The sequence below is a fragment of the Sinohyriopsis cumingii genome, chromosome 14 (assembly GCF_028554795.1).
Source record: "Sinohyriopsis cumingii isolate HCF-2022 chromosome 14, ASM2855479v2, whole genome shotgun sequence".
NCBI classification, from domain to species: Eukaryota; Metazoa; Mollusca; class Bivalvia; order Unionida; family Unionidae; genus Sinohyriopsis; species Sinohyriopsis cumingii.
This window is the reverse complement of record NC_142974.1, coordinates 34,261,538-34,287,820: the sequence shown is the minus strand read 5'-3', so window position 1 is coordinate 34,287,820 and position 26,283 is coordinate 34,261,538. Positions and strand designations below refer to the sequence as shown.

The 26,283-nt window shown below is 39.2% G+C and overlaps 1 protein-coding gene across 1 annotated transcript in view; it reads right to left on the bottom strand.

Annotated features, from left to right (window-relative positions):
* Window positions 1-26,078, bottom strand: part of LOC149783550 (uncharacterized) — an 83,763-nt gene extending 57,685 nt beyond the window's left edge. Inside the window, exon 1 of the mRNA XM_089932863.1 lies at window positions 26,031-26,078. The gene's annotated coding sequence lies outside the window, so the exon portion shown is untranslated. The remainder of the gene's footprint in view (window positions 1-26,030) is intronic.
* Between the last annotated feature and the right edge of the window lie 205 nt (window positions 26,079-26,283).

The following is a 26,283-nucleotide window of genomic DNA, read 5'->3' as shown; positions in this document are numbered from 1 at the left end:
ACACACACACACACACACACACACACACACGAATAAATGCCTGATATTGTATTATCTGAAGCACACTCTGGCCAAAACGCTAAAACGCTATATCCTAAGTTGACTGTAGAATACAAACCGTGATGATGGCGTTAAAGTTCTCACCAGCCGAGAAGCTTGTGCGCTTCATGATAATTGACAAAGAGTCTGTATAAAATCGGCTATATGCAAGGCAAAACTTGCGCAGTCACATGTAAAATTACAACGGACAGGACCTAAAACCTGGCCAGTTAGAGCAGCCAGATTAAAGAATGAAAATTCTCTATTTGTATTAGAATTTTGAATAATATCGGGAAAAGTGTTGTAAGTGCGTACAGCTGGGAATTATAATTTTGGACGCTAAGGCTTTTTCTTTTTTCTTATCTATTTCTATAGAGAATAGGAGTTGTGTTTTGAGGATATCTTTTACTCCTTACAAATCATTCTATTAGATTGTTTTTCACTGCTTACGTCGGACGCGATAGTTCGCGGGTTCGAATCCCGGCCGAATCATACCAAAGACTTACAAAAATTATACTAACTGTTGCCTCGCTTTGCACTTGGCAATAAGAGGTTAGTGTTAGAACTGGTCAGCCTGATGTTTGGATAATGTGACTGGGTGGAACATCATGCTATATATATGCAGCATGATGCCCAAATGCTAGACATCACCATCAACTGTCACACTACAGATATCGTAGCGAGATGACTGAAAAACTGTTCAAGCTACGTTGAAAACACACAAATACACGCACACACACCACTTACGCATTTATTATGCACCCTTTCTTTATATCCTACAGACTATTATGTTTCACAAATATTTTGATTGCAATTCTTATTCGAATATGCAAAGCTAGAAAGTTGAAATATACTTTGCGATTATGTTGAAATATACTTGTATAGATCAGTTGCAACGTAAATATTTAATATTTTCATTGTCTTGCGTTCATAACAAGTTAGGTTTGCTTTAATTTAATGTAACACTAGAAAAGAAAGTAACTGTACAAGTATGATAAAGAGAACACTTGTATAAAACAGAGCACGAAGGTACCATAGGTAATAGTCGCTCCTTGTCACGTACACACTAACCAGGTTGAGAAACTGCGAAATGGAGTTGTGCTAGCCTGGGAATCTGCCACAAATGCAGACAAACCCGAGACGTCCTAAGCACGTCGAGACAAGGGAGCACAAGAGACAGTAAGTAACCTATAATTAACGATACAGTGGAGGCTGCACAGACGCGATGTCGAGCCATTGGAGGGCGTACCTATGCAGTTAAGTAGCCGTTGGAGGGCCTATATACTTAATGAATAATAATAATAATAATAATAAGAAGAAGAAGAAGAAGAAGAGAAGATGAAGAATAAATGAGTGAAGAAAGAATAATTCAGTGTAGTATCAGCGAATATAAAGTGCACTTAAGATCGTTAAGAACATTGAGTAATATTTAATAACGGTTTCACTGCAGTTTTTTTTTATTGTGCAATATTTTAATTAATATTATCATATAATTAAATCTTATTTGTATTTGTTGTTTCTATGTTCCTCATAATAAGCATTCCAACCATCCATACGTCCATTCTGTGATATATAAGAATATATATATATATATATATATATATATATATATATATATATATATATATATATATATATATATATATATATATATATATATATATATATATATAATGCTTTTTGATTTTGGCTTTATTCAGTTCGATTGAGCGATATATACCAGTCAGTTATTATGGACGCTAAACATTGTGCGAATCTGTCCAAGCACAATTACCCGTTATTTGTTTGTGGTGAAAGTCTTAAATGACCGTATAGAATTATCCAGTTACATTGATTTCAATAGACAATATTCTTTACAACGCATGTCAAAGCCAATGCACAAACGTGTATTTGAACATAAGATGAATTACATACTTTTGTATGCAAACAAAAAAAAATTGCCTTCGTAGTTGTAAGGTGCAATGATGATTTAAGTCGTAAATATCTAGAAACAACAATCATCAAACACAAACTACTTTCATATATTCTCGTTCAAATCATTGTGATATGCACATTTTGTTACAACCCAAGAATAATGATAAAATAAACATTCAAAATTTTACAGTGCAGCTAGAGCTGTGGGTATATTTCAATGAATAATAATAATAATAATAATAATAAACAATCCAGGCTTGCAAAGTATTTTGAAATATTAAATTTAAATTTTCTAGACTAGTCACATTACTCTACACTTAAAAATGCGTCACGTAGACTGAAAAGGTGATAAAAAGACGTGACGTAATCGTGCATACCGTAAGCTCATATGTATAGATTGCCTACTAGAAATAAGTAATCAAATGTCGTATAGTAGTATCACTTACCCTAGGCACAGCTTTATAACTAATGATAAACATCAATTATTTCACACTAATAGTAAACACATTTACGCGTCATGTATATATGCATTGTGCGTTTAATTTTTGTCCTTTGTTTTAGATTATAATGACCATGTGTAAGCAACATATATGACTAATTTTTGTCGATGCCCATAGATGATATTTAAAGATAATGTTATAAAAATACGTTGCTTACTTAGAGTTCTAAACCCAGCCTTGATAATGAACCTGCTTACAGTTTGGGATAGTTTTATATTGGTGACTGACTAGTGCGACACGAGTCAGGTGGAAATTCTTTCAACATGGGGATAAATTGCGACATATAATCGGTATTAGATTCGTGGAGAGAGAAGTGGAATATTATTCCTATTCTATTTCTGCTTCAAGTTTCTCTTCAGTCCTCAGACGTATTTAAGTGTTGTGTTTAGATCTAATTTAAGAGGGTTCGTTTATATACTGTACTTTCAATATATATATATATATATATATATATATATATATATATATATATATATATATATATATATATATATATATATATATATATATATATATATATATCATGTATTGAAAGTACAGCGTGCTGGTGTGACTGTTTTGATTAAATAATATTGGGATAATTGTGAGTTCAAAGACGTTTGGAAAATGACATTGTCATACATCAAGATTGTTGGCACTTCAACCCATTCAAAGCTGTTGGTACAGCAGCATATTCAAGACGTGGAATTCATTCGGAACATTCTGTTATGTTGGACTTGGATAGAACTTTTAGAATTATTTGGGATTTAATTCACAATACTATGTTCTTCGGAAATTTTCATTGTATAACTTAGAGAATTTGGTTATCTGTTAAGTTTTAGAAAACGTGTTAGCTTTGCTTCCTCTCTTGTTAGTTAGTTCAAGACCATTGTGTCAAAACAAGTACCTTGGCGAGTCGTTGTTTAAAGTACAGATTATGTTAACCTATGATACCCTCAAAGAAATATTCTTATTACAAATATATATTTAATAAATTTACTACTTTCAAGACAAGTCAGACACAACTTTTTTTTAGAAATAGGTATCTCCAATATTAAACTATTTTTGTGAAGTATTTGGAAATATTCAGTGTAATAATATTAGAAGAGTACACTTACAGTTTCTAAGTTACCGGATTTTATATGAACAAAATGAGTATTGAATAAATAAAAAGCGTTCCTATGTACCTTCCGCCGAAATTATTGAAGTTAGGATATAACTACGAAGTGCATGCATAATTCATATAATCGAAGTAAAGCTTATTTCGTGATCAGTCTAAAAATATGAAGGAACTTGCAAACAAATCAAGTGAATTAATCGGAAATAAAATAAATCAACTATTCATGTGCAGCAAATATTGAAATTGTGTGATTTAATTACGGAAAGTTTTGAACGACTGTGCCTATTAGGTCAGGAAATGTGCGACAATAGACATACAATTAAAATTCTCGGTAACAAAATGTCTTGTCTGAAACGGCCAATATTTTCCTTACATTCAGTACCTAACGAAGAACCCGATGTTTACAAGTTTTCTGGACATTTTAAATGTTACATAACAAACACATAAACCTTTAAAAATCGGTTTAAATGCAAACATAACAAAACATATAAGAAAAGAAGACAAGGACTAAATGCAATATATAAATGTATTCAAATAGATACCCGGTAGAGATACAGTAAATAAAATCTATCAATTTATGAACAAAAGATAACCTTTCAGTTTATCTACCTATCAACACGCATATTCATGTGTTAATTCTTTGATAACGGAAGAAAGAATTAAAAGTTCAAAGCAAAGGTCTGGATTAGAAATTGCAATAAGATTTTTTTTTAAATATTGGGAAGTAAAAGTATAGTACTTTACATAACCAATACCATTTCTAAGAAACATAATAAGGTATAATTTACGTAAAAATGGCAACACAAATCGTTATATGTCGCTTGCAGCCGGTTACTTCTATCTGCTACCACTACTACTAACACTACTACTATTAATGATCTTCAGTTCTACGACCACCTTAACATATCCATAACTACTACAACTGCTACTACTATTAATAATAATAATAATAATAATAATAATAATAATAATAATAATTTTAATATGGAAGTGGTAATATGATAATATAGATGAGGTAATATAATAAAAAACCATTTATAATGTAGTTCAGCAACAGCAGTATGATTTGTCTATTATCAAGATAAAAAATCCAGTATCATCGTTCAGACAAGTATTTTATTCGGGTATTAAAGGTCACACAAGTTAAAAAAAGTCATGCGAATGATAAATAAGCAGACACTTTCCAATGTAAAAGGTAAACTGCAAATATATTTTTCTTATAATCCTAAGATGTGTAATTATTTTACCGTTTGATAGAAATATAGTTTTGCGTGGTTTATTGTAGTTGGATTTTTTCCGTCAAAAGAATAAGAATGAGTTAAACCATCCTATTTCAATTGTTCAGAACCAATGTTTGCTGCTATGTTGGCTAGGGGCAGCAACAGCTACCACCAGAGTGCCGTTTGACAACTATTATTTGCATAGCAAACAATCGCAGATCAATAATAACTTTTCAGTTAGACTTTCAGCTGATAGGTTTATGCCAGGTTCGTACGCTAATGAATTCAGTACATGTTTGCTTACTGGGTGTAACATATGACCGTCTAGAATCCAATACGCCATATGTAATTCAAGAAGAAGATACTATGTTGTACAACGGAAAAATTAACATGGAAGTAATATAAAACACTTTCCAAAAATGTTCATTCACTTTAAACCATCTTGCTACATAATAATAATAATAATAATAATAATGAGGACCGTGTATAGCGCCTAATCTTTAGAAGCTCTAAGCGTTTTGCAACATTAGACAATACCTATAACATAAAAAAACATATATAATGATATGATTACAAAAGCAAACACCATGAAATTAAAAAACATAAAAAATAGGTGAAAATATTAAAGGTAGGGAATATTAATAATCTTTAAGTTTGTTGTTGAAGTCGAAATAAGTGAATTTTAAGAGCACTCTTGAATGGGATCACTGTGTTTTTTTGTCTAAGTTCAGTGCCCAATTCATTCCACGTTGCTGGGCCCTGGTATGCAAAATAACGTTGTCCATATGACATCGTTTTCGTAGTGGGAATAATGAGTATACGATTGTCAGAAGAGGAGCGTAAGTATCTTGCTGGTGTGTACACATGGGTGAGGGCGGATAGTTATGTTGGACTGGAGTCCGTCAGTGAAACGTAGCACAGAGAACAAATTTTGTGTTTGATTCTGGATCGAATGGATAGCCAGTATAGGGTACAGAGCAGCGGGGAGGTGTGCTCTGATCGTGGTACTCTAAGTATGATCCGAGAAGCTGTGTTTTGAACTTTTTGAAGTTTCTGAAGTAGATATTGAGATGAACCAGACAGAACTGAGTTAGAATAATCCAGTCTAGAACATACCAGTGAACACACAAGTGGTTTAGTGGCATCAACTGATAGATATTTGCTAATGGAGCTGATGCGTCTCAGCTCAAGATATGTAGCCTTGCATATGCTCATGACATGTTGTTGAGACGTGAGGGTACTGTCCAGAGTGACACCAAGGTTTCGTACTGACTGTGTGAATTTAATGTTGGTGTTACTGATATTTTTTGTTTGAGATAAAGGTTGTGAATGAGAAAGTCTTTGTATTGTGACAAGAATGGCCTCTGTTTTATCATCATTCATCTGCAGCTTGCTACATGTCATCCACGATTTCAATTCAGAAATGCACCTCTCTACATCTTGGATGGTAGCATCAACTTCATTTGGGTGGCTAGATTTGTATATTTGGGTGTCGTCAGCGTACAATTGGTGAGACACTGGATGATGATCTATGACACTTGAATGCGGCTGAGTGTATAGAATGAAGAAAACAGGTCCAAGAACAAAACCCTGTGGAGCACCACAGCATATATTAACTGGGCTGGATTGTATTCTATTTGCAAACATAATTTGTGTCCTGTTGGCCAAGTAGGACCTGAACTACAGTAAGGCTGTATCATGAATGTCAAATACATGCTGGAGACGGTGAAGTAATATATTATGGTGTATTGTGTCAAATGCTTCAGTCAATTCAAGGAGAGTGAGGACTGTAATCTTTCCACTATCCAAAGCAGAGAAAATGTCATTAACTACTTTTAGAAGAGTAGTTTCAGTACTGTGGCAGGGGCGATATGCAGATTGTACATGGCTAAAAAGAATGTTTGAATTCAGATGAGATACAAGCTGGGATGAATGGGATATTAGAAACTGGGCGGTAGTCCTTTAAATCGTTATGGTCGAGTGTTGGTTTCTTCAGCAGAGGTCTTACAATCGCAGTCTTGAAAAATGATGGGAATTCCCGGGATGAGAGAGAGATATTAATAACATCAGTTAGTGAATGCAATACTGGATCTAAGCACTCAAGCAGCAGTGATGTTGGAATTGGATCAATTCACATGACTCTGGTGCACCCATCATCACCATTGTACGTACTAAATCCACTGAGACAGGTTCAAATGCTGCTAATGGTTTCCGCTGAATTCTTTATCCCAACTGTATGGTGACGACGAGTCAACTGATATCGTGTTGTGAAGCTTTTCTCTAATGGTTTGTACTTTGAAACGGAAGAAATCTGCAAACAGGTCCAGAAGGTCAACTAGAGAGAAGGTAGTTAGAAGTGGTGTACATTTGTTCCTTACATTAGCTTGTTCGTAATCTTGAAGAGCTCTTTGCAGCTGGAACGTTCCATGATCTTAGTACTGTAGTGGGCTGTTTTCGCTGCATGGACCATGTTTGCGACGTTCTTCTTAGCGACTTCATAGATTTGCTAACGAATAGTGAGTTTGGTGGAAAGCCAAAGCCTCTCAGCTTTACGTCAGTCTCTCTTAGCAGTGCGAAGCTGGTCCCTAACACTGTTATACCATCGAGAACACTTTTGAATTGATACTCTGCACTTGGTGGCTGGGGCATGTTTATCAAGCAAAGAACGCAGGCAGTTATCGAGTTGTTCTGCTGTAGGAGGTAGGCAAGTTGTTAGGTTTGCTTGGATGTCATGCTAGTTTGGTTCTATTTATCATATGGAGGTTTCTCTTGATAGCAAATACAGGTGGAGGGTTAGGGACTGATACGTCAAGATGGCATATAATGCAGAGGTGATCTGATGCAAGTTCGTGGAATACCAGGGAGGACCATAGAATATAATCATCAGGTCTATGTAGAATCCAGTCTAAAATGTGACCATGTTTATGGGTGGGTTGGTTAACTGACTGTTTGAGGTTGAAAAGATTAATGGAATCTAGGAGTTTTGATGTGTTTGGGTTTCCGGGACAGTCAAAGTCAAAGTTGAAATCTCCAAGAATAATCATTTATCGAATTTCCATACTCCTGGAAATTCGGAAACTGCGCCAAAAAAGGGAGATTCAGTCAGCTTGTTTCTTCTAGTATGAGGAGGGCGGTATAGGCAGAAAAAATGGACTGACCTTTGTTCCAGTATAAGTGTGGTTTGGACTAGTTCAAACGATGTGTGGTAGAAATTGAAAGTTGTGGTGTGGTTAAAACGTTTGATTATTGAGTTGTTTGTGATGACAGCAATTCCACCTCCGCGATAGTGGCGGGGGAACGACTTGATGGAGTAACCGGTTGGAATTAGATCCGCGAACTTGGGCTCATCGCCTGATGTTTTTAGCCATGTTTCTGTCAGGACAAAGATGTCGATATTCTGATTGTTGATAAAATTAACTATTTATGTGCGCTTTTCCGGCGGTTCTACTGATTGGGCATTGAATAATGCAATACACAAAGGTATCTCTTGGATAGTGGACACAAATGTTGACGATTTAATATGGATGTGAGTTAGGTTATCTAAATTAACAGTCGAATTTTTAAATTGTTGAGCTGGAAAGGACATAAGGGAGATAACTGGAATTCTTCGTCCTGTTCTATGTAGGCCAGCTTTGAAACAACGTTTATTTTTTAGCTTCTGTTTACATTTAAGTAATGATGAATGTAGTCCCAGTTCGTTTAGTCTAGAGCATAATGTAGTGTGGATAGCCATGGAGTGGTCATTTAAAGCAATTAATGAGGGTCCATCATAGCATAAACGGGGTGACTGGCGAGTATCACCTGATGGTGGTTTGTTCAACAACAAAGGAAGTTGGAGCAGTGGAGCAGCGGGGGGGGGGGGGGGGGGGGGGGAATCGGACATTTTGTCCAATCGTCATTTTGCTTAATTAATACTTTCTGCACTCAGCGGATCCGGTGTCGTCAGCCCCCGGTAAAAAAAAAAAACGACGTCGTCGTCGGGGGGGTCGTCCAATCGTCATTTGGTTTAATTAATACTTTCTGCGCGCCGATCCCAGCGTCGTCAGCGTCCGGTAAACACAGCGACGACCGCGTCGATGTCATTGCCCCCCCTGCTGCTAAGAAGTTATTTACAATGAAAATTAGTTACAATTTAACCGAATATTTGGTCAAGTCCGATACGATATCGTGTCCGAGGATCATGTAAATTTATCGTTACAAATCCATGTGGGGTCGACTGAGCATGACTAAAAAAGTTTCGAAAACCATTAAAGTCCATGTCACCGCCACACCAAGTTTGCCAGATAATTCGTAGCGTGTGTGTATCAACGCTGTTGAATACAGCAAGAATATTACAGTTGTCTCTGATTACTTTTGGAATCTGAGTGTATCGTTGAGTGACATATATCACGTCGGTGTTTTTATGCCTGCCTCTGGAAAATATCCTAGCTGGGTTTTTTTGATTGTCTAACATAACATCATCGTACACGACTAGATTGTTAACGTCGCCATCAATATCATCAATACCTGGTGCATCATTGATATCTGTAATAAACTCAATAACATTTTTTCAGCGATCGCTGATGCATTCTCGTTAAAATCTTTCAACACCTCGTAGCATCGTTGATCATCTACGCTAGGGGCGATTAAATACAACTTATCCCACTTCATCCATCTCATTATTAAATTAAGTAACAATTGCGTCTTGCCGGATCCAGATGGTCCGATGATAATCATCCGGATCGAGTTTGGTAACGCTGCAACATGCTTAACTGGTTCTCTCGTTTTAGTCGCCGAAAAATCAATTATATTCATATCTCTATACATAAATTATGGATTTATATTGTGTGAAGTGTAGAGTGCGTACTGGCACAAATGATATGACAACCGTTACAACGAGAAATAACAGATCGGCACTTACTGGTAAGTGTGTACAATGCGGTACAAAGAAATTTAGATTTATTTCTATTAGACCCGGGGATGTTTTAAAAAAAGCGAGGAGGTGATATTGCAGCCAAGTTATCAAAACTCCCCGGAACACCGTGGGCAAAGTATCCAGGAGAAAAGCACCTCCCAGGATATAGCTACTGTGGCCCCGGAACACGATTAGATATCAGACTCGATGATCAAAATCAGCCCAAACCCGGTGAGTATCCAATAAACGCTATCGATAAGGCGTGTCATGCTCATGATGTTGCTTACTACAAAAGTAGCGATCTGCAACAGCGTCATATCGCGGATGTAAAATTAATTCACGCGTTAAATGCTATTCCTGATAAATCATTCAAAGTAAAATTGGCTTCATGGTTGGTAAAATCGGCTATGAAAGGTAAATTAATGATTGGAAGCGGAGCTTCTCGCGCTGGTAATTGAAAACGCTAGCGTTTATAATAACAACATGGAATCCATCTATTATTCTCCGAGAGGATACTGGAAGGGGAAGGCCGCAATTGGTAAACTCGCAAGCGCTGCAAAGGTAACAAAGGCCACTGCGGCTAATTGGTTATCCAAACAGGCTATATGGCAAATCTATCTACCACCGCCTAAACAAATCAACTTTTCGCGCTTTGATGTCAGCGTACCCAATGAAGTTCATCAGGCTGATATACTATTTCTGCCGCATGACAACGGTTACAAATACGAGCTAACCGTAGTTGATGTTGCGAGTCGATACAAACAAGCGGAGCCGTTAAAAACAAAGTCAGCAACTGAAGTAGCCGATGCGTTTGAGCGGATTTACCGAAGGGGTCCTCTGCGCTGGCCAAATCTATTACAAGTTGATCCTGGCAATGAATTTCGCGGCGCTGTTTTATCAACGCTGAAACATCATAGCGTCGCGATACGACGAGGTCATACTGCGCTACATCGTGATCAGGCAATTGTTGAACGATTCAATCGGACTCTTGCTGAACGGTTATTTGGGTATCAATACGCGAAGGAATTCATCCAAGAAAAACGATCTCGTGAATGGGTTAAAAGGTTGCCAGGCGTAATTGCAGCGTTAAATAACGAGATTACCCGAGCAATCAACATGGAGCCCAGCGACGCGATTAAAAAAAAGTATATAGCCGGAAGATCAAAAATAGATAGCGTTTCCAAGCCGATTCTCGGCAATGTCACTGTTAGATATCTGTATGAACCAGGAGAGCTTGAAGGCGGTAAAAAAAGAGCTACTGATCCTATTTGGAGTGTTACCACACATAACATATCAACGATAACACGATCAACTGGTAGACCACCGATCTATAGACTGGATTCAACTGCCCCACAGCGGGGGTTTACACGCGAGCAACTACAAGTGATACCTGACGATACTCAATTGCCCCCGCGTGGTCTTAACTAGCGCCGTTGCGTCTATTGCACTCAAGACAGGTCAACCTCACATTGTTTTTGACATGACCGAGACTGTTATCGATCCTGTCCACGGTAAATTGGCGAGCGTCTTTATCCGAATAACGCCAGCGCATTACACAATTGCAACTCGCGCAGTGATTATTCTGTTGTTGTCGTAACGCAATTATTAATTCGGCATCAATATCAAAACGCCGCTGTTTTTTTTAATCCTGTTGGCGGTAACCCGAGAGTTTTCTATCAATGACGCTAGCATCAATAATGTCATCGTTGTCATTGGCTTCGTCAATAACAATTCTTCGAAGCTGATTCATTCTCCGTACTCTGGACACTGCGAGATAGACTAGATTTGACCATTCGATGCGATTATCAACCATCCAAACAATTGTATCCGTGATAGTTAATCCCTGCGAGGAATGTATTGTCGTTGCGTATCCTAGCGTCCACGGGGATTTATCAGCACGTAGCGCGTCCTCGACGACGCTGATATCAACGAGCACAATATCATTCAGCACAAGAATTTGTTTTTTTGTCCCTGACGCTGTCGGGCCTGGGATTTCAACTTCAATGTTCTGCCGCCGTGTGTCAGCGGGTCTATAACACAACGGTACTGGGCGCGTTGGAAACTTTTCCTTATGCAACGCAAACAACTTCCGCTGAAGTGTGTCTCTGACTATCTTTCTACTCGCTACAATCAACTCGTTTGGTCTCCATGTTTCCCAGAATTCATTTAACGGCGTTTCCGGAATCACCTCGCGGATTATTTCACATTGAACTCTATCCGGCTGTAATCTGATTAATTTTTTAACCTCGCGCAGTTGTTCATCAAGTGCTCGGTAATCAGTATCGGTTTCTTCATAATAGTCCACAAAACCCTTTAACCAATCATGTGGACCCTCGCCGACAAATGGTGGTGGTTGGCCATGATCTCCGCACATTATCACCGCTGTATTCGCGTGCAGCAACCACTCAAGAAACATTTGTAAAACATCTAACGAAACAGTACATATCTCATCCCAGATGATAACCTCAGGAATAAATTTTTCACCCATTCGATCAGGAGTCCACTCACCGCCGCTGTATCGAAAAAAGCTGTGATAAGTAACGGCGTCAACATTTCGTTGTTTTATCTCTCGCGCTAGTCTATGGGTCGGTGTAAGCACGATTATACTTGCCCGCGTTCGAAATAATTCAATTGCCCGAGTCGTCTTTCCTGACCCGCCACAGCCGCTTAAATAAACTGTTTTATATCTACAAATTGGATCAGAACACGGTGGTGCATTAGACCATTCTGATAGATTATCACCGCGTAAGTAATTATTTTCAACGGTGACATCTGCTGACGGGGAATAATCGCGTCGTATTTCATTTTTAATTCTCCATATACCCCAACTCTCGTCCGGACTAGTAAACTCGGCTATGTTTCCCTTATACTTTACGTTTATGTAAAATGAATCAATCGCAACTCTAACCGCGGTGTCGGGAAATCTATTTATCATCGAGAATAAATTGATAGCGGCGTAACCCAGCATAGACGCCCTCAAATGTGGATATGCCGGGCTGTCTCCATCGGCGTAAGTAACAACTGTACCCAACTTTGTTCCATTGGACAAGAAAGCTGTTTTGCAGTTCACGTATCTATTTTTTGCCACTGCGTCCTTGATTACGAAATCATATTCTGCGTCATCTATAATCAGCCGTGAGCAATATCGTTTGTAGTCGCAGTTTTTTCCACCTTGTGTGAACTTACCGATTATTCTTCTACCGAGATCTTTTGCCTCGCGGTTTCGTTGGTTGAATATCTTTTTGGACCATTCGATGATATATTCCTCGTCGGCATCAATGTGTTTTCTGGAGTCGTCAATTATGCTATCTAGACGCTCTGGTTCTGGTAACCAGACTTCAGTCTGCGCCCGGTATGATATAATCGCGTCACTGACAATCAACGATACAAGCATGCTACAATCAATCATATACCGTAGCAGCGCTATTGGCAGCCACTTCTTTTCAGTCATGTGTCTACCGATCCAAATATAACAACAGCGATGAAGTCCTGCTGCGAATTCAAATGATACTATGCGAGCGAATCCGGTTAAATCAAAATCAGGCAGTGGTCCATTAATAGCAACACGAGTCATTTCATGTCTGGGGTGTCCAAATCGTTTAAAGTACTCAGCGGCGGATCCATACCCGAGAAAATTCGCTGGATAACAGGCAACCATATCAACGGAAATCATAGCGTCGCGGTTGTATTCAGTGTTCCATAGTCCACCGTGATAGTATTCCAAACAACTGGATTGTACATCCGGTAGAAATTCCTTGCGCGTTGGTCTCCACGCATTTTTCCTTGCTGCAACATGAGCCGCAACCGATGGAATCGTAAAACAATTTGTTAGCAGTTGTTCATCATGCTCTTCAAATTCCATGGCGGTTTTTTTCATCTTGTTGTGAAACGCTTCAGTGCGATATAATTCACCGTTTGGTCTTACAAACTGATCAAAGGTATCCGCATCGTTTTCAGCGCTGCGAAGTAACCACACTGACACAGGGTCGTTTTTACACAAACAAGCAATAGCATCAAATAGTTTCCTCTCCGCGAGAAAACCATCCTCTCCCAGGAATTCCCCCGGGATATACTTTACTGTTCTATCCCGTGGAAATATTGTGACCGCGGGCGTCCACGCGTGTTCGTTATGATCAATAATTTTGATTGGGGCTCCCTTTGATTTATACTTTGATTCATATAATACTTCACCGGTTATTGTTGTAACGGTTATTGGAAATCTCAACGACGTTTCTAATTTCGCTATGTCGCTGATGGTTGCTCCTCGCTCGCGCACTGTCTCCTCCCATTGGTTTATTTTGCTACGTCGTAAATCGGTCAGTTTATTTCCTCGACACGCATTTGTAAAATGCTCTATTACTCGTTCTGCTACACAATTTATCCCCGTTGACTGTTTCATCGGCGCTAGTTTTCCGATATCAGGTTTCTTATTTAACGGATATATTCCATAGACAACTGCTGTTTCAGGATACGCTCGTTCATAGTATGGTCTGTCAATTCCGGTTAACAACCCCGGCTTGGAGTCGCGGCTAACAATAACTGTTTTCTTGTCGCCGAGAACTGGTTCAAATTTATCACGTATGATCCAATTACCTGATTCCACCCGGACAATGAATTTTACTCTGAAGAAATACTTTTTACCGTCAAGTTGTGATATTATCGTTGCTGCGCGGTTGTCGTTCATGGTAGCATCAACAACACCATCAATTCGAAATGTTGACCAACTATGAGATGCACCATCACGCTTGAATTCATTGATACAATCGCGTATTTTATTCAACAGGGTTCTATCGTTTATTAACGCTTTTGGTGCGTCCTTGAGGACTCTATCGAGATTAAACTTAATATTTTTCCAGGGCTTAATTTCTGCTAATCTCTCGAACTCCTCCATATAATTAAAACAAGTATTTAAATGAAAGAATATAGTATAATGAATCACTGCAAATGGTTGATGATTGGGTCGACAACCCCGTGCAATAAATCATGTAGAGGTGAATTCTGCGGGTATCATTTACAAAGCGTTCGTAATGGTTCAAATGGCCCCCTCCTGTGCTTGGTTTGCCACGTTGGTGTAAGAGGAAAATCACAGTTGTGTATCAATTGTTGCGGAAAGCGATACAGGGAACTAAAACGCTATTATCACAAGCGAATAAAAAACGCCGTCATTGACTCCGTCCTTGACTCCGTCAAGGACAAAATCATCAAAACTCCTCAGGACTACATTGCAAGGTTTATAATTAAACCAAATAATGAATTAGACAAGTAGTATTATTATACAAATGAACCAAGAATTTCAGCCGCATCCTGTGCTCGTTAATTACGAGGCATCTCGCGACGGCGTTGTTAGAAACCGCAGACTGAAGAAGCCGGTTGGTACCGTAAATAATCAGGGGTATTTGATGTTTGGTGCCGGGAAAAAAGCTATTACGTTCATAGAATAATCTATGAAGCGTTTAACGGATTGATCAACGACGGTCTTGTTATTGATCACATTGATGGATGTCCTCAAAATAACAGACTGTGTAATCTGCAAGCCATCTCTCAGAGTCAAAATAATAAAAAAGGCCAAACTGGTAAGTTTTCAAAGCAAGCAAGGGGGGTCAAATCGTTTGATACATCAACGCACGAGGAAAAAATATTTCAGTCGATGAATGAGGGAGGAAAATATTTCGATATTTGTAGAGCCTCAGTACGAAAAGTAGCAGAACGAGTATATCAAACAGCGATCTCAAAAAAGACGGGTCACAGAATTCGATTTTCATATATAACATCAAAGGGAGATAACTCGTTTTGTGATAGCGTCGCATGACAAGAGTTACGTCCCTTGAAGTCCAATTAATGTTACGATTAATTAATCATTTTACGATGAAAACTAATGAAATACACGCTGTTATCTAACAGCTGTATTCTTTTTTTTAATGTTTTATTCAATTATTTGGTTTCATTTAAATGCTGTGAAACACCATTAATAAGTATTCAAGGATTTAACGATTCAAGGGAATTCAAATTAACACACACCTTGTGACTGACGCGGTTGTATTAGTCACCTTATATATAAGACGACTCGTTATAAGCCTGGGGCTTTCGAAAGCCGATTCGATCAATCAAAACTAACCCACGCACTTGACCCGGGCGTGTGGTTGTCTTTTGTTCACAATCATGCAACCGGGTTAATTTAATTGGGTTGCTTTTGATTGGTCGAATCGGCCGTAGAGTTCCGCCCCGCCGTTTTATGTTTGTGCTGTCTTGTGCCGTCCCATCATATATATCCGTACGTCCCCCAAGCATATCTTCTGGGCGGTCTACGATGACGTTTGTCACCCTAGGCCTCCCTCCCGGAGATGTATGTTTCGGGGTTCCCTTGGGCTCAGATGGATGCGAAGGCACCCAAGGGGTTCCAAGATGTGAATGTAACCGATGGGCCCCTCTGACGTCATAGGGCGCCAGCGGGGTTGCCAAACGGGTGTGCCGTCCAATCATAATACTCTCTGTTAACACGAAGATGCGGTGGCAACTTCGAGTCCATAATCACGCACATATTTCTCTAGGCAGTAAAGATGTTAACAGCACCTTTATGCGCCTAGAGTTCATTTTGTAAAACATTTTTTTTTTTATATTAGAAATAAAGATGTTTATAAGAATATGAATATCGAAGACATCAATAACATTTTAACTGAAATTTCAAAATTAAAAAATCAAGGAATTGTATTATCTGATAAGCTTGATAACCAAAAAATATTGTCCGATTATGAAATTATTAACGAGCAATCAAAGAAAGGTCGATATACCTTGCCACGTGAGTATTCTTTTATAAAGCGATTACAATATACGATCAATGAAAACCTGTATGGCAATGACGTAAATGCATTTATTGGATTGTTTACTACCGTTGAAAAAATACGACAAAAACTCGGACAGGCTTTTGAACGGCGTCGAGAAATCTCTAATAAAATTAAAAACATCAGGAAGATTCTAGACGAAGACGCTGTGGAGGAGAGAACTCTCAATTGAAATCACCGATTATACTCGTGTGTACAAGTAAAACGTTAAAACAACATTTTTTTTTGCCATATACGTATGCAGGTATATTTTCTCCTCCAAGAATTCTTATCAATCTGGATTTTCCTATACAAATATGTGCGTACTGATTACTGCGACACCGCCGTTGCTGTGGTGTTATCATCACCGTGTTCAGTAACCACTAGTTTAAAACCCTCCCCGTGATTTCCCGGATTGCGTCGTATACTTTGACCTGGTAATTGCAATGACGTGTTGGGGTTTTGTATTATAAAATTAGAAGAATTTTATTTATAATAAATGGTAGGTGAATCACTTACAACGAGATTAGCACGTGAAAGACTAGCAGCGCTTAAAAAGTTTATACCGTTACGAGACAGAGTGAGAGAGAAACTTCAAACGCGGCAACAAATGCAAACTGATTTTGCTGTTGGAAGCGAACAACTCTTTGCCCCGGTAACTAAAGCGACCAAAGATGTTACGGCGGCAACTGTGCCCGTCCTCGGTGCGCTTGAAAAGATAGCGGCTCAGACCGAACAAACAAAAAAGTCTTTAGAAACACTTCCCGTGGATATAGTAACCACCTCACGGCAACAACAACGAAAAGAACGAGTATTAAAAGAACTACAACAGCGCCAACCACGACCTATTGCACCGCCCCCCGATCCACAAGAACCTTATGTTACAATCGCCGACGAAGAAGAACTAGGCGCCACCGCAAGAGAACCAGAAGAAGAAATACAGGAAGAAATACAGAAAGAAATACAAGAACAGGAGGAGATAAAGGAGAATATACCCCGTAATGTACTTAAAAAGAGCACAATAGACACAATCAGAAATCTTGACGATGAAGAATTAGTTAATTTTACTGCCATAAATTTTGATAAGGATTCACGAGAGATGTATATCAATAGCGGCTACGAGAAAAATGTAAATTCGGTGGAAAAATGGACAAGAATAGTGTATTTAGCAAGTAGATATAAGGATATAATACCACGTGGTGATACCGATTACAAAGCATTCCTCGATAAGGTTAAAAGTAGGAAACCAAAAAAAGGAAAAGGATACTCTGTTGGTAAAGACGTTACTTGTCCTGGTAATGTTCTCAGTGATATATCACGGCTGGAAGTACTAATCGGAGGAAAACGAGCCGGAAATAACTCTCCGGAAATAATCAATGAGGCCGCTGATATTTGCAGGCGGTTATTTGCCGGTGGTATCATGGACATTAATGTATATCGAACGCTCATAGACGAACTTGTGGACCACGGTCATTACAGCGATTGACCAATCACTGGTGATCAATCACTAATTGGAAAACACTGGTGTTTTTATAATAAAGATGATTATACACTACAACCATGATAAACCAGTCAGCGTCTACGTGGTAAACTCACGATTGCCTGTATACTGCGCGTGGTACGGAGACGGTCTCGGTAGCACCATTGCGGGGTTATTTACAAGAATGGCTCCAAAAGTGGCGCCGTTAGCCAAACAATTATCAATGAAGGCTATTGGTGTCATTCGTGATAGGGGTATTAGTGCTATTGGAGATGTTGCCGGAAAGGCGTTTTCTGCAGCAAAGGACAAACTAATGTCGTTGGTGAGAAGAAAAAAACAGAAACCACCGGTGATGCCATCAACGACAGTGATGCCTGCAAATGTCAGTAAAGTAATAAATAACGCCGTGGAAGAAAAACTAGAGTCGTTGGCGGCTCTGGCAAAGCCATCCACCGATGCAACAACCAACGCGCTCATGAACGCGATAGCGGGAAGTGGCTTAAAGAATTTACGACGAAAACGACGTTGATGAAAATCGTAGATTTTCCACTCAAAGAGTTTCGCAATTGAAAACATCAACATGATAAATAATAAACTGTTTGCGCGAACCGCTGATCCCGCGTTTGATATGGACGCCCCAGTGCGCAGGGATGATTCTGTCCGTGATTATCAATTTTATTCCTATCAACCACCACAAGCTGACCTACGATCGCGAATTGAACTTCAAGTCCAAGATACCAGTAAATACTTTTTGCCGTGTGAAGCGTTTATCGAAATTGAGGGAGAACTTGTAACAAATGCTGCCGATAATGCACCATACGCAAATGACGGTCGTGTTCGAGTTGGCTTCGTCAACAACGGTATCATGGCGTTATTTGAGAGTGCCAGATATCTTATTGACGGGCGAGAAATTGAATCAATAGAACGCGAGGTTGATGTTGCAACGACGATAATTGGGCTAGCAAGATACTCAGATGATTATACAAGATCGGCGGGCCCATCTATGATGTTCGCAAAGGATACCACTAATAACGCTGATCATATTCAGTACATTAACGTGCTGACATCACAAGATACTTCAATTGCTAATCAAGCTGAAGCAGCCAACCCAGACCGCAGGGCAAGACCAGGTGACAATTTTACTATTATAAAAAGTACTAACGATAATTTTAATCTAGGGTTTGCAACACGAGTAGCAACATTACAAGGACAACGCCGACAGTTTTCATGCGCGATTCCACTCCATCACATATTTGGATTCTGTAGAAATGTCAGAAAAGTTATCTATGGGGCTAAGCATACAATTGCGCTAGCGCGAAGGGGCGATGATAACAATGCAATATGGCGTGCTGCTGGTGTCGCTGCCGGTAAAGTCATTTTAACTAAAATAGCATTGTGGATGCCGGTGTTAACTCCATCAGTTACCACGGAAGCACGATTGTTATCATTTATGGAACGGGGGGGGGGGGGAAATCGTTGTTGAGTTGGCTAGCGGTAACAACTGATGTCAAAGAGGATAATGTCGCTGATACATTTACATGGCACCTGGCATCAAAACAAGGCGTTTCAGCCCCGCGTCATATATTTGTTGCGTTACAGGATATAAGACGATTGAATAATCAAGAACACAGTCATATGATATTTGATCGATTAGGAGTCAGGGAGGTTTCGCTGAGAATAAACGGACAACAGGAACCATCCGAGGATATACAGCTTAATTACGACAACAACCATATTGCTCGCGTGTACCATCGGATGCTGTCATATATGGGTCGTGATCAAAACGTTGACACCGGTTTGCAAATATCACAACTTGATTTTAAAAACCTGTATCCGATTTATTACTTTTCGTTGGAACATCTTGATTTAACGAGACAGTCCGTCGTTGATATACACTTCCGAGCTCGTATAGCCCCGGGTGGTGTTAATTATAGAGCGGTTGCTGTCATTCTCAGCGATAAATCAATGCTGTTGGAAGGTGTTGGTGGACGAATGAGAATCGTTGATGCACCAGTGGAAAACATGTAATTGAAAACATAAACGCGTTTACAATAAAAATGTCGTATAGTGTTGTCGGTGTAGAGTTGACCGATGGTCAAGTCAAGAAATTACGATCAAAGTCGGCTAAACAATGTGGAACCACAATAACGTTAAAGCCGTCACAGATGGCAGGTGGTAATCATAAGATATCGTTGACGGCGCGTCAAATAAAACATTTCAATGATGCGATGAAGAATAAAAAGGGTGTTCAAATAGATTTTTCGGCCGCAGCGATTAAAAACACGGAAAAGACCGGTGGGATATTTCCGCTGTTAGCTGCGATTCCAGCGTTGATTGCCGCGGCGGCCCCAGCAGTGGCGAAGGCGGCGGCGTTAGGAGCCGTTGGTACCGCGGCGGGAATGGCGTTGAAGAAGGCAACCGGGAAAGGCTATAAAAAAAAGAAACGAGGACGACCCGTAGCCGGAAAGGGTCTAAGACTACCGGGAACCCCGTATTCATGGTACTCGGGGAAGGGTCTAAGACTACCGGGAACCGTTTAATGACTCCTATGTCTAATTTTGATTTAATAGATGCCGCAAACGCGTTAGCGATAAAAAACTTCAGAGGTGTTTTTATGAGGGATCAATTACCGACAAAACCAAGGAATATTGAAACCGGTATAATTAACCTCGATAAATACTCCGGAGTGGGAACTCATTCGGTTGCATACGCAATTGATCCGCGTGCGATCGTCTATTTTGATTCATACGGGTTAGCCCCGCCAAACGAGTTCATGCGGTATATCCGGGCGTGTTCAGCCCCGGTTTTTTATTCCACGCTGCCAACACAACAATTAAGTGACCCACCGATATGCGGCCGTGAGGTATTGAACGTACTCGCGGCGATTTCATCATCGCGGAAACCACCTCATGTGGTTGTAAACGAATACACTAGTGGGGTCGTAGAGGCCCGGCGGGTTAATTAAAAACACTGTTTTTTTACAATAATAATGATTGATATCTGGGGACGACCGGTTTCGGCGCTGAAAGAATCCATAACGTCCGCCACCGATGACATAAAAAAACTAATCGAGGATGAAATCGCTGATACGTTAAATCTAACCAGTGTTGACCCGGGCGAAATAGTTGTATTTCAAGACCGCCAGGGTAAATTAAAATCCAGTAATGTGTCGCTGGATGACGTTTTAATACGACAACGTAATGCCGCCGAGAACACTATCGCGTTGTATACCGGCGACGGACGACTTAAATCAGGTGAATCCATCTTGACGATAAATGGAAAAATAAATACACTGGGCGACAATTATATATCCATGTCGAATTCGTTAAAAAATTTGTATGATAAATTTAACGCGCAAGCAAATCAGTTCGAGGGGATACAAAAGTCTGTCACCGATATACAACTCACTACTGCTAGTTTTTTTGGGACCCCGACGGTGACCGAACCGAATCTTGTAGGGATAAAAAATAGTATTTTGGAGTTTACAACGCTGTCGGGCCAATTTACCTCGTTACGAAAAAATTTTAACAGGGTTGATAACGCCGTTGATAAATTCTTTGGTAGAAAAAATGTCAAACCGGATGAAATTACAATAACTATAAATGATATCACTGCGTATGGACAGGAAATAGAAACAATCAAAACTGATGTTGAAGCGAACAAAGGGGGTGTATACGTGCATGAACGGGAAATAGAAATAATCGGCGCTAATGTTGCAACGATCATAAATAATGTAGACTCGCATGGACGGAAAATAGAAACAATCAAAACTGATGTTACAACGATCATAAATAATGTAGACGCGCATACACAGGAAATAGGAACAATCAAAACTGATATTGAAGCGAACAAAAGGAATATAGACGCGCATACACAGGAAATAGGAACAATCAAAACTGATATTGAAGCGAACAAAAAAAATGTAGACGCGTATTGGCGGGAATAGGAATAATCAAAACTGATGTTGCAGCGAACAAAAAAGGTATAGACGTGCATACATATGAAATAGGAACAATCAAACTTGATGTTGCAGCGAACAAAAAAAGTATGACCGAGAATACACGGGAAATAGAAACAATCAAAACTAATGTTGCAGCGATTAAGGGGAATATAGACGCGCATTCACAGGAAATAGGAACAATCAGTACTGATGTTACAGATATCAAAGACAGACTACCGGAAATGACAAAAATAAAAATCCCTCATGAGAACACCATCAACACAATATACACGATTCGGCATGGATCATTCACTTGGACTCCTACACAGAATATAGTAAATATTACCGCAACTGTTAAGGGTATTTATCGATTGACACTGGTTTCAATGATGCAGTTTAATATATTATCGTCGAGTTCATCCGGGTTTAACAATACAATATCAACAATTATAGACAAGGACGCAACTGAACCGTTTACAATTTATGCCGTTGATAGAAATTTAACCAGGGCAAACATTACATGGTATGTGGAATTTGTAGCGGATCTAAGTAATTAAAAACACTAGCTCTTTTAAAATAAAAATGACCACCAAGGTAATTGAATCAGAGGTATCACCGACGTCACATCAATATCGATTCAATACCGTAAAAGAATTCTCCGCGAATTTGAAAACGCTTTCCGAACAATACCGTGTAAAAATAAAAAAATACCGTCGAAAAATAACCGCCATCGACGCGGTCGTGTACTCGGTGTCAGGTATAGTAGCCGGTACCGGTGTTATTTTATCCACGGTGACCATGATGGCCCCGATCGCTGTTCCAATCGCTATCTCCGCGGCGACAACAATTGCTGGAGTCGCCAACGCAATCACTAGAAAGATATCATCGTGTTCTCAGAAAAAACTCAACGAGTATACAGTAAAACATCAAATAGTATCCGACGCGTACTCGAAATTATCCGGGTTGATCTCGTTGGCGATAGATAATTCGTTTATATCCGATGTTGAATTCTCCACGATGGTCCAGTTGTATGACTCCGCGATGTCAAAAATCGAGGATTTTCAACTGGAAGCTGGAAACCACGTCGCTGAAACCACTTCAATGGGCTCAAAACATTCTCCTGAAAACAAGCAGGTTGTTAATATTCGGTGTTGAAATTAAACACTAGAAACAGCGAATAATAATAATGTCGCTGAACCCCGAAGGGTTTCAATTACTTCAACGGATCGCGGAGAACACCACTCCGGTACAAACAAGTATGATATCAACGAAGCCAGAATTCAGTGTAAACTTCCCTTCTCCGATTCCAGTGAAGGAAATAGCGCTGGCAAAATTGCGAGTATATCACAGTTGGCCTAATATCCGAGCGGATGCATTTAACGGACAACAACCTAATAACTCGCTGGTTTTTGCATGGACAAATAAACCCAATGGGACCCCAGACTGGAAGGAGGTTACAATACCAACTGGGTCATACCAAATAGAACAAATCAATAAAGAATTTCAACGCAGGATAAAATCGATCACAGGAAAAGAATCAAAAATCGCTATTACGGTTCATGAACCAACGTTATCGTCGACGATTGAAATAAGCACACCGGGGTATATGGTTGATATTTATAACAGTTCAATAAGAACCATATTAGGTTGGCCTGAGAATCCACCTCATGAAAGTCCGCGGGAATTTCACACGAATGCGCAATCGTATCATGAAATTATTCCCAGTTATCGAGATAAATTGTCTATTATGAAAAACGCGTTATTACCCAGTAGGTTTATATTTCAAGACAGGAATACCATTGAATGGTATTTTATATATATAAAAACTCCTGAATCGCACGTCATATTAACAGTTAATTTAAATGATATCGATAGTTTTTTTATCGAGATTAATCGTAATTACCGATTGCAACTAGAACAACTACGGAAAACAAAAGCACAAAACACGTTGAGGTGTTAAATCAACTTATATCAGACATGGAATATATCAATGAACGAATCGTTAAAACAATATCCGATAGCAGCGATGATAATAAACAAAAATTCCTAACCGAGTATAATATCACAGAAGCCGATTTACCCGATTTCAAGTTTCCAGGATACAACGCGCCAGAACTAAGAAAGTTTCTTAATGATTTTTTCGGTCCATCAACTATCCTCAGGCACGATAACGGAGATGGTGGTAGGCATATTGCCCCATACAACGTAAATATCGCATCGGTGATAGCAATCAATCTAGTGTGTAATGTTATCGAAGGGAGTTACCAGGTAGATACCAAGCAATCAAATCAAGCTCAACAGGGGTATATCCTTTATTCATTTTCACCAACAGCCCCTCCCGGATTCTTAATCGTTGAGAGTCCAATTAATCCGGTCTATATGCGATGCCATAATCGGTTTTTAACGAGAATTAATTTCAGACTTACCGATCAGTCAAATAACCTAATTGATCTACAAGAGGAGGAGTTAGTGATCACTCTGTTTGTAAGATCATTGTAAATAGCCCCTTAGCAGCAGGGGGGTAATGACATCGACGCGGTCGTCGCTGTGTTTACCGGACGCTGACGACGCTGGGATCGGCGCGCAGAAAGTATTAATTAAACCAAATGACGATTGGACGACCCCCCCCCCCCCCCCCGACGACGACGTCGTTTTTTTTTTACCGGGCGCTGACGACACCGAATCCGCTGAGTGCAGAAAGTATTAATTAAGCAAAATGACGATTGGACAAAATGTCCGATTCGCCCCCCCCCCCCTGCTGCTACTGGAGCAAGACAGCTGAGAAAAAGTCTAATTGTTCTCGTTTCCGAAACAAGGAGATGAAGAAACACATACGATCTGAACAGCCAATGCATGATGAACACGATAACGAAGACGAAGACAGGCAACAAGCACATATATCATGAAAAACGGCACAAAAAACAGAACAGCTGCTTCAAGCCGGTTAAGCGACAGTGGCCATCTCTGTACACACACACACACACACACACACACATATATATATATATATATATATATATATATATATATATATATATATATATATATATATATATATATATATTTACAAATGTTATCAACCACACGTTTAGCTTTTTATACCATGGCCGTGCATTAACATATTATCAACGAAACATATAGTTGTTTAAACCATGACCGTACATTTACACATGATTTGCATGTCATGTTAAGCTGTTTTACCATATGTACATCTGCAAATGTAATCCATTACATGTCTACCTGGTTTTACCATATGTACATCTGCAAATGTAATCCATAACGTGTCTACCTGATTTTACCATAACCTGGCTATAACATGAATGCTCATTTACAAATCTTATCAACCACGCGTTTAACTGTTTATGCCATGTCCGTGCATTAACATATTATCAACGAAGCATCTAGCTGTTTAAACCATGGCCGTGCATTTACACGTGCTATCCATGTCATGTCAAGCTGATTTTACCATATGTACATCTGCAAATGTAATCCATAAAGTGTCTACCTGATTTTACAATATGTACATCTGCAAATGTAATCCATAACTTGTCTAGCTGGTTTTACAATATGTACATCTGCGAATGTAATTCATAATGTGTCTACCTGGTTTTACCATATGTACATCTGCAAATGTAATCCATAACGTGTCTAGCTGGTTTTACAGTATGTACATCTGCAAATGTAATTCATAATGTGTTTACCTGGTTTTACCATATGTACATCTGCAAATGTAATCCATAATGTGTCTACCTGGTTTTACCATATCTGTGCTATCTATGATGCATCCAACTGCTTATGCCATGCCTGTGCATTTACAAATGCTACCTCCGATATTTATAGCTGTCGCTACCATGACTGATCATTTACAAATTTTATCAATACTATTTACAGCTAGTTATAGATTTAGTTATACCATGTCTGTATTTACAAAACGTTTTGAGCATGCAACGTCTTGTACAGTCTTAATCAATATGAACGAGTGTTACAAGTTGACATGCTTCTCTATTAAAAAGAATACAAGTCTCTCTCTCTCTCTCTCTGTCTCCCTCTCCACAGACACACACACGCACACACACATAGGCACACAGACATACCTTCAGTCATTTTTTAGATATAATAAACTTACCTGGTATAGAACTGTAAACTTTTACCTTTAACTGTCAGTATTGCGACGACTAAGCACTACAACAATCGTACGATTGCATGCTCGATATATTTAGAATGGACAAGTCACACCTAAGTATTATCTAATACCTTGAATATCATAACAAAAATACCGTATCTATAACTTTGAAATTCGATATGATGAGAACAATTCTTTGCAAATGCACTCTCCTCCTCAATCCATTATCCATCCCCACACCCCACTTCTCCACCCC